This window comes from Capsicum annuum, chromosome 12, assembly GCF_002878395.1.
Source record: "Capsicum annuum cultivar UCD-10X-F1 chromosome 12, UCD10Xv1.1, whole genome shotgun sequence".
NCBI lineage: Eukaryota > Viridiplantae > Streptophyta > Magnoliopsida > Solanales > Solanaceae > Capsicum > Capsicum annuum.
Window position 1 is genome coordinate 13,767,801 of NC_061122.1, and position 11,059 is coordinate 13,778,859.

Here is an 11,059-nt window from a genome sequence, read left to right on the forward strand (position 1 = left end):
AAAAATTCAATGGAGCTTCATTTGTAGTTGTGCAGTGCATTGCCAAATTTTTTATTTTTTTTTTCATTATGTCATTTCTTCCTTGTACACCTCGAGTCGACCATTTGAAGTTTCTATAATCTAGTATGGTTCATATTGACTTCTGTAATATCATGCCCTTTTACCAAAATCAATAAATAATACTTCTCATAAATGTTTGTTTTGTCTTTGCTCTCATTCTCTCATTTTATTTTTTAGGTTTTATAAATCAGAATAAAAGTTTTTAATTTTTTTTCTCGAAACTCTTTTTGTAACACGTCACATTTTCGGGCTAGAGTTTGAGCCGTTGTTCCTACGTATATAGACTGAACCCAATGCGTTCTACTTAGAAATAAGTGTGTATAACGGTTCTTTAGGGTGGGAACATCTTCGGAGATGGATTGAAGTCTTAAATATCACCAAGCTCAAATTAAGTTGAGCACTTTCCTATCCATTGAATTTTGTATACAATTTTTCTTAGGTTAATTTTCAACGACAATTACTCCCATAATATAACGATTATGTGGCCCCTTATATATCAAAGTAAATCTCTTCGTGTCCTCTTTCCAATGCAACTAGCCATTCGTCAATTCGAGTTCAGAGTCAAAAGTTATGAGTATTTTAGTAAGACACTTTCCAGGATCCGTGCCGCGACGTGGAGGGATCACAAAAAGCCACTGGAATGGGTTTGCTATGGCCTTGTGCCGCAAACCCAGTGGTTTGCTTTGTCCTTGGACTACAAAGCCTCTCCCGGCCATCAAAAAGTGTTCCGTTTTGAGTTATTTTAAGGGTAAAGGGGTCTTTTGACCCTCCCAAACCGTTCCCAACTCCTTATGGACGAATTTAGGTTCTTAAAACACGTATTTCACCTCTAAAAATTCCTAATCATCCTTCCTTAAGCAAAAAAGGAGAGACTACCTTGGATTTGAGGATTTTGATCTTCAAGGGTAAATCTCTCTATGTTCTCTTCTATTTTCCTCCGTCAAAGGTATGTGGGACTATCCCAACTCTCCTGGGTGTAAGTCTAATATTTTTAATGAGATTTTAAGATATATAATTATGTATATATAATGGATTTTGGAAATTGTTTAAAGAGCATGCATCATGAACCCATTTTGATGAAACTACGTATTTTATCATGTGATTATTCCATAAGTTTGATTTGTAATCATGTGCATATATAATTTGAGTTTCAAAAAGTGATTTACGAGCATGATTTCTGAAATATTCTTCCCCACGATGAAATTTATAGTGTTAACATATTATGAATTATGAAACGGATTTGAGAGCTTGACTTACAAGCCCCTTTTTGATCCCGAGATTCATGTATAACTAATGTTGGGGCTGTTTTATAAATGAGGATGATTCTTGAGTTTAAATGTATCTTTATTTATTATGCATGGTTGTCTTACATGTTTTTTTCAAAGAGGTGATTATTTTAAATGCTATCGTGTCCTAATGAAGAATTGCATGTGTTAGTGAAAGAATTGGCCATCATGTGTCAAAGGCTTGAAAAGAGAGTTTTTTTGCATAAGTTTTCATATGCTTTTGAAATGAGAACACTCATATGATGTTTAAATCTTTTGGTGGTCATTAACATGATTTTCAATGAAAGAGCTAGGATTTGATGTGATACAATATGGCTTGCAAGTCTAGGTATGACGATACCTATTATGGAGTGCCCTTGATATGAAAGAAATGGATGTTTTAAGCATGAAGCATGGTTTTAAAGAATTAAAATTGGGCTAAAGAGAGTTAGATGGTTACCTGAAGAAGTCACGAGTTCAGATGACGCACTGCCCAAAACCGTGTTTTGCTAATACGTGTTTTATTGTGTCCTAAAATAGGGGATTGCACACTGGCGATGACCCTGTGGCGTGGTAGAGATTGGAGACTCCAATCCTTGTGAAAACTTGGGATGGGGGCTTGGCCACCGAGTCAAGAGCGGATTCCATGCAACCCGTCGGATTTTAGAAATATAGGGTGTACCATCAAGCTCAGAATTAAAGAAAAGTGTTGAGTCCATGATTAACAAGAATGTTTTGAAGCACTTTAATTGTGCCCATGTATTTTTATATATATTATGATAAATTATTTTTTTCGCAATGCTCTCACTTATTTTACATGAAGTTTATGTTATTTTTGGATTATTCTACATACCAATACTCTCCAATTATTAACCCCCATATTTCAGGTTCTGCGGCATAGTCCCATGGTCCATCACATCATTAGAACATTTGGGATATGACAGAGTTGGTGAACCATCAATCTTTCGAAAGGAAATTCATTTATATGTTGGCTCTTTCAGTTTATGGTCAAGAAGAGGGCCTTGTCCCGGCCTAGACAGTTAGTTTTCAGTAGAGGCTTCGTAGACGAGATTTGAGTATTGTATGTTGTCACAACTTGCTGACAAAGTTTGATTATGTGTTTTCTAGAATGTCACTATATCTTCTGCACCTTGATTTGTGTATGAATTATGTTTATGGTAGTATGCTAAGGGCCTCTCAGGCCTTCGTGGTTCGAGATTCTCATTGCGGCCAGGCCTCGGCTTTGATCGTAACACACTTATGATCTTAAAAAATAAAAAGAATTAGCTATTTTTAGTCCCGTCCATATGTCGTACGAAAAAGAAGAGGAGATAAGATCAATGCAACCAAACTACGAACTCAAGTGCATGAGCAATTGTTCTAAAGGAGGCTCCACGTCTTAACAGTTCACAATCATTGCAACTGCCTGGGGAGCAACATGGGTATGCAAGGCAGCAACTAACATCTTCAAGGAGTGATCAAAATGTTGAGAAAGGTGCGACAAGTGCTTAGAGTTGGACAGATTAGTAGATGAAGAGGATGAGCAGGTCACTTCACCTAGCTACAATGCACAGTAATTTGAACCCTACAACTCATATTTTTGTTCCTAGAAGTGCCAAATCAATGGCGTCATGACATAAAAGTGTGATTGCCAGAATAAATCGAAGCTTGTAGCACCAACTGCTGTTGATTTGAGCAAGGATGTTCTTGGTGAGGAAGAGATCAAAGACATTGATTTAGGCAAGAATAGTATTGACGAGGATGAGGAACATAATTTGCTAGACATATGCATTGATAAAGTGGTTAGGGATGGGTATATCTCACCAAGACATCAAAGAAGTGGAAGCAACAAAAACAAAAAGGAGAAATATGGAAGGCAGATAGTTGGGATGGTAGAGTGACTACAGAGTTTGTTTCAAGACACCTGTCGATGCGACTGACAAAGCAGGATCATAAAACTGTGTAATAGCTTTAAAAAAATCTAATAAATTCAAGAAGAACTAATAAAATGTCAAATGTGGTTGGACAGATTTGAAGAAGAAGACAAGAGGAAAATACTTCAGGTTATTTTAGATGGGCAATCTATCTTTTTAATTCATAATTTGAGGTTGATAACTCAACTTTCTTCTTGCAGGTATACCGTAGGCATCCCCCGTACAAGATGTCCATCCTTCATGCAGGATAACATATCATAAATTTCGCATCGGCAAAACATGGTTTCCAGCAATGAGCCCTTGCGTTCATGCTTTCATCGAGTAATCGTTTAGCTCTCTTTAAGCCTTGGAATCTAAGTTGCCATATTGAAGCAATATTAAGGTTAACCCCTAATCTAACTGTCTTTTCAGGTTGAGAAAAATAGGGGACAACTTTCAACAGGAATTGCGTGCTACATGAGAGATTATAGTGTATCAACAAAAGAGGCAATGGCTAAATTTCAAGAAATGGGAGAGTCAGGATGGAAGGATATAAATAAAGGAATGCTTAGGCCCACTCCTATCGCTATGGAGTTTTTAACTCGTATTCTCAATCTTGGTCAGCTTGTGAATGTTACATATAAACACAATGAAGATGGATACACTCATCCTAAGAAAGTCTTAAAACCTCACATTATTGGCATGGTTGTTGACTCCATCAAACTTTAAGCTGTCAATTGTTGGTTTGCGGTTGTGCAGTGCACTGCCAAAATTTAATTTGTTCTTTATGTCATTTATTGCTCGTACACCTCAAGTCCACTTTTTGAAGCAGCATGGTCCATAGCGACTCTTGTATTCTATAATATTATGTTCTTTTACCCAATAAAAGAAAGTACTTCTAATAGATGTTAGTTGTGTTTGACACTTATTTGTTGGAAAAGGTATCACATTGTCTTTTATTACCAATACAAAATAAGAAGTTCCTGCAATTTGATTTTGCTTTGCCCTCGTATTTTTTTTCTTTTTAATGTTAGTCTTTTTTATTAAAGGTCACAAATCTGTTTTTGACAAACTTGCATTAACAATTGCTGCTCTTATAAGATTTTGAACTGGTAGTACTTGACGAAAATCTCCACCAAATAACATGATTTTTTACCCAAAAAGTTTATTGACATATATTATTTCAAAAGCTCGTGTCAATTGTTTCAATTATGTGAAGCTGGCCATGGATGCTTGTTCCCATATTATTACTTTTTCATTTTTTTCAATCACAAGATATCGACCTAACAAGATGAAGGAAGCTTAGAAGAAGATTGTGAACAGAGAAGAAAGTATTATTGCTTTGTCAACTTTATGTATTTCACAACCCACCAGGCGGAGTCCAATTATTTTTACAGCTATTGTGATCGTTGTTATTCCCCATTTTAACACGAGGTCAAAAATAGCGTACAACATATTGAAAAACTTCTGAGTTAAATAAGGAAGTTGCCACCTAATTGGTTATACGGTGAATTAGGACACCTATTATATACTAAGCGATCTAAAAAATAAAGACTTCATTTTAAGGTCTACTTAACTTAGTGATTCTAGCTAAGGGTTCTAAATCCTATATGGAAGAGATTAGGCATCCTAAAGGATCCGCTAACTACGGTTAACCGGACAAACTTAGGTTAATAAAGGAAATTAAAAAAAATATGAGATGAGAGAGTAAAAGTTGTTGAGAAAAGCCTATTTCATCTAATAAAGGAGTAACTATATTTTAAAAGACTTGATAAAATTTGCTTATTTACAAAGTTATTTAAGGGTTGCCAAAAACATCTTTTGATTAAAGAGAGTTCTAAAAGTCATTATTTTCTAAATAGCGAAAAATAACATATCAAAAGTATAATAATATTTATCTTGTAAAAATATGACACATTTGAAGGATAAGAAGTCCGAAAAGTAATATTTTACCAATTAATTAAAAATTAATGAATTATAGTATCATCTACTAATTTAAAGAGCCACAATTTTTAAGGAAGGAGAATTTCGAATATCGATTCGGGAAGAGTCAAAATCATTAAGAGAAATTACATGGTATCCCCCATATTAAAAGTATTTCTGTCATGACTTACCATGTAAAATAATTATATATTTTGGAAATAGATATATACTATGTTAGCAAACTTAATAGCCGAAACTAAAACAAACTTGAAACGACGAACTTTGAGAATAAAATTTATATATCATAAATACTTTATTTATTTTTTTGAAAAAAATATATTAAATGATAAAAGTAATTCGCTCTAAAGATTTCATTATGCACGCATGTATAATATATATATATATATATATATATATATATATATATATATATATATAAAATCCCTTTTAAGAGTTGTTTTATTCTAAAAGGTATTTGGTTGTGTTTCATCATAAAAAAACTAACGTTAATGCTAAAAAAGTCGTTTTCGATTTTTTACTCTTAACAAATCTTTTTGTATGTGTGCAGAAAGCCCATGCTATTAAATACTAAAGATATTCTCTTACTTACTCGATTCTAATCTCCTAAAGATACGAATTATACATCTTAAGCCTATAATTACGCTAAGTTCAACGTCCCTAGAGGGTGGGGAGTAGTACTTAAAAATTTTTTGTCATACTAAATGGTCTTCACTAATCCAAATGAGAACAAACAACGCACAAATTTCACGTAATAATAGAACGAAATGTTTAAACAAAAATAATAGCATGCATATGCAGGAAAGGATAATGCTTGGAATAGGGGAAAGAGAGAATTGACTGTTAGTGGATTTAGTATAAGGAATATGAAATTTGACTCCTTGATCGGTTGAGAGGTAGCGTGGGGTCTTATATTGAGACTCGATGCAGGCAAGAGAGTCTAGCTTTGAGACTCCCAATTGTTGCTCCAAGTGTTTATGCAAAAGGAAAGAAAGATAAGGATTAGAAAAGAGAAATCTGATTCTCCAAAAGTGTATAGAAAAATCAATGAAAGAACTTGCAACAAAATTACATAATCATTTAAATTATAGCAAAAATAAGCCATTTAAAAAAAAGAACGTGCTACAATGCACCAGTGTATTCAACAAATTAAACGAAGATTTCCCAAAGAAAGGTTAAAAAGATTGATACAAAGATTGATTTGTATGAAAATTTTCACACCCGTTTAAAATACTCATATTCCCAGTTAATTAACCAAGAGACTAAAATAAACATAGCCGCCCTACATCGATGAAATGCTTTTCCCTACAAAATCTAAACAATTCTTTTTACGTTAACGTTTTGAAACAGCTGAGGAAATCGCGATCTAACAAAGTGATCCAGCAGAGAACACACATGGACAGAATAATTTGGCATGCGCTTTTCACGTCTCCTTTTAAATTCGTTAGCGTGTGTCTAGTTAATCGCCTTTAAGAAGAAAGTGACTAACTGGGTTCTCAAACAGCCTATTAGAGTACATGCTTCATTACACTAAACCACAAGCTAGTTAACACCCCAAGGTATAGTCTTACGATGTGAGAACTTCATTTTAGAAAAAAAGAAATTCTAGTAAGCTGAGATCTGTTAGCATTGAAAATATTTAATAAACAGAAGCATAGGAAAGGGCACAAAGTCATAATACTCACGAGATCACAAGTATCTTCCCTAGCTAGTTATAAATTATCTCTGGCAACATTTGAAAACTTATTCCTAAGTTACCTATTTTGAAACAAATGAAAATTTTAAGTCATCCTTTTGCCAACTTAAACAGGGGAATTCAATATTCTACATCCTTCGCAAACACACAATAAAGTCGTTCAACAAATAGCATAATGGGTGTAGATAAAGACTAACATGTCAATTTCTAAAAGAAAAATTTAACATCATATTTGGGCGCAAACAAAGGACTGCAATATTGTTTGAATATAAATCATCAGTTAAATTCTACTTCATATAGGCACATTCTCCAAACACAGCTTTAATATTTAGTACATAGTTACCTACTAGCAGAGAGAAGAAAATTGGAATTTTACCTCTTGTGGAGTAGTGAACTAGGATTGTCGATGTCGAGTCTATTCGATATCTTGAACAAAAAGAGACCCTAAAACACCTCCGTTTAACAGAAAAAAGAGAGACAATAATTTTCCTCAGAAAGTCATAGGTAAATAGTTATGGCTTGAGGGAGTAAAGTAGCGGCTAAAGCTTCTCAAGGCTGCTGCAAGGAAGTGAACTGGACGACTTTGGATCATAAACCCGAAGACTGGATTTTACGATTTCAAACTCAAAAGTGCGAAGAACATTGAAACTCAAAGACCGGATGCTTTAGGAGAAAAGTTTTTTTTTTTTTCTTTGTATTGTAGTTTCGAATTTGTGGCTTTTTTCCACTGCCTCCCAAAGACTCACTAATCCCGTGGTATTTATAGATAGAAAATTAGGGCTTTTGGGGTTCCCTTAGGCGGGAATTCGAAGGATGGGAGACCCATTTTGAATTCAAAATTGGGGTCAAATTTGTTCACGTGATTGTCATAGCCATGACATAAGAATGGAGAAGCAAACTCCAACCATGGTGAAAGAAGTCTGCAAATTTACTGGAAGAGAGAAAAAGAACGTTGAGACCCTTTGGAAGAGAGAAAAACGTGTATTGAATAAGAGAGAGGGAAATTTAAGCCTAGTTTTTAGGGTTTTGAGGGCATTGTTGGTGTTTTGGTTAGAATAAGTGAGGATAAACTGGGAAGTTTGCTATAGTTAGGAATTAAATGAGTTTGACCAGCCTATTGAGATGAGACATGTGGTGAGGGAGGTTCTAAGTGTGTGCAAGGGTGTGTGGGGCGTGTGCTAAGAGGGTGTAAGTGATTGTTAGTGTCCTATGTGGAGAAAAGATGGCATCCATGTCGTGCATGACGTGGACGAGGAGTGAGAGAAGAGCGGGTTGGTGGATTGAACTTGAATTTTGGGCCAAAATTTCATGAAATTTAAAAGATGGGCTGATTTAAAATACATTCTTTCTTATGCTCGTTGGGCTTCTAAATTAATTTAAATGACAATTTTAAGAATACATTATAAATATCCAAATAAAATGACAAAAATCATTTGATGCTAAAAATATGGACGCTTAAACTATTAGGATCGATTAGAAGTTCATACACACTAAATCTATGGAGAGGATGAACAAAACTAGAGCGAGAGAGAATTAATTCCATGTTAATACCTGTGGGTAACCTCCATGGCAGGCAGGCTATTTATATTAATGACTCGAAGTATGTACAATTACACAGAGATGAGAATAAAAGGTACAACCTAAAATTTGGGTAAACATTAATATATAGTAAGTCACATATTAATCAGGCTCCACAACCTAACAATTCCCCCACTTGGAGACTGATTCTGTCATCCAAGAATTACATTCTCAAAAAAAAAAATATTCCTCCATCATCAATATGTTCGCCACACTGCAACCTCTGTAGACACAACTACAGAAAACCAACTAAGATTTTCTTTGCACCCTCTATCTTTGTCAACATGTCTACTGGATTCTTTCCACCCTCTATTTTTTTCAAACACATGTCACCTTTTTTCCACTACCCTACGAGTTAAATGATAGCGTCTTCTAATGTTTTTCGTCTTCAAATGATAGACCGGGTTCTTCACCAACTGTATGGAACTCTGGCTATCTATGTAAAGAATCTTCTTAAGCTGCTTCTTGCGCAGTTCTTCCAGATAATCTACCAGCTATATCATCTCCTTTCCAGCTTCAGCTATTGCCACATACTCAGCCTCAGTAGATGAAAGAGCAACTTATTTCTGAAGCCTGGACATCCAACTCACTGTTGTACCACCTAAGGTGTAAATGTATCTGGAAGTTCTCATGCTTGAGTCCACATCCCAACCAATATCAGCATTAACAAAACCTTGCAGAATCACTTCACAATTACCAAAACAAAGTAAAGTACTAGATGTACCTTTTAGATATCTTAAAAGCCACTTCACAGCTTCCCAATGCTCTTTCCCAGGGTTTGCCATACCTACTAACAACTCCCACTGCATGTGCTATATCAGATCTAGTGCAGACCATAGCATACATCAGAGTCCCAACTGCAGAGGCATATGGAACAAGTGTCATGTGTTTCCACTCCTAAGCTGTCTTTGGTGACTGCTCCTTTGACAATTTTATGTGATTTTCCAATGAAGTAGTCCTGGGTTTAGCATCATTAACTCTGAATCAGGCCAACACTTTCTCAATATACTGCTCTTTGGATAGATTCAAAGTGCCAGCAGATCTATCCTGAGAAATCCTCATCCCAAGAATCTGTTTCGCTGCACCTAAATTTTTTGTCTCAAACTCAAAAGACAAACTTGCCTTCAGAGAGTTTATCTCCTTCATAATTGATCCTACAATCAACATATCATCCATATACAAGAGTAAAAATACATAAGAATCAGTGTATTTCTTGAAGTAGCAACATTGATCCTTTTCACTCCTGCAGAAGACACTCTTGCTTATAAAGGAGTCAAGGTTCTTGTACCACTGTCTAGGTGCTTGCTTCAACCCATAAAATCTCCTGTTGATCTTGCACACCATGTGTTCCTTGCTTGGAACTACAAACTCCTCTAGCTGCTACATATAGATTTCCTTATCCAAATCTCTATGTAAAAATACAGTCTTTACATACATTTGCTCAAGATGCAAATTCTCCGATGCGACAATACTCAATAAAATTCGGATAGTAGTTAATTTCACAACAGGAGAAAATATTTCAGCATAATCAATACCTTTTCTTTGTGAATATCCTTTAACTACTAATCGGGCCTTGAACCTTCTTTAGTCATCTGGTTCTGCCTTGATTCTGAACACCCACTTGTTCAACAAGGCTCTCTTCCCTACATGTAACTCAGTCAATATCTACGTGTTAGTTTTCTCAAGTGAGCTCATCTCATCATCTATGGCTTGCTTCAATCAATCTAGTTCCCCTTCATCAGTCTACAACAAATAATGTTATGATGGTGAATACCTATCTAGTGCTCTAATGGTCCTAGATGATCTCCTCTCAACCTATTCAGGTGTCACTTGTTCTGCCTCTAGTTCCTCAATGATAGTCTATAGAGTTTGTTGAGTATCTACTGTAACATCTTTAGGTATGCTCTTCGGTAACTCAAGCTCAACTCCTATTTGCTTTGTAGTTTCTTGAACCTTATTCTCCTTGTCCTTGTACAAGACATTTTCATCAAATGTCACATCGCAATGTCTTAGGATCTTCTTATTCCTGTCATCCCAAAACCTGTACTGGAATATGTCAGAACCATAATCTATAAAGTAGCACTTTATAGCTTTAGCATCAAGCTTATCTATCTTCTATGGATCAACATGAACATAAGCAGTGCAACCAAAAGGTCTTAAGTGAGAATACTTGAGCTCTTTTCCTGTCCATACTTCTTCAGGAATCTTGAACCCCAGAGGAACTGATGGTCCCCTATTGATTAAGTATGCAGCTGTGCTCACAGCATCTGCATAAAATATCTTAGGCAGCCCACAGTGTATCCTCATGCTCCTTGAACGCTCATTCAATGTTCTATTCATCCTTTCAGCAACTCTATTCTACCTTGCCTTCCTAGGAATTGTCCTTATTAATCTGATTCACTCAGCTGCATAGAATTGTTTGAATTCTGACTTGTCATATTCTCCTTCATTATCAGACCTCAAGCATTTGATTTTTAAGCCAGTCTGATTTTTAACTTCAGCTTTCCATCTCTTGAAAGTAGAAAACACATCTGACTTATGTTTTAAGAAGTAAACCCATGACATAGAATCTGGATCCACCAAGTGATGAAATAGGAGATGGTCCC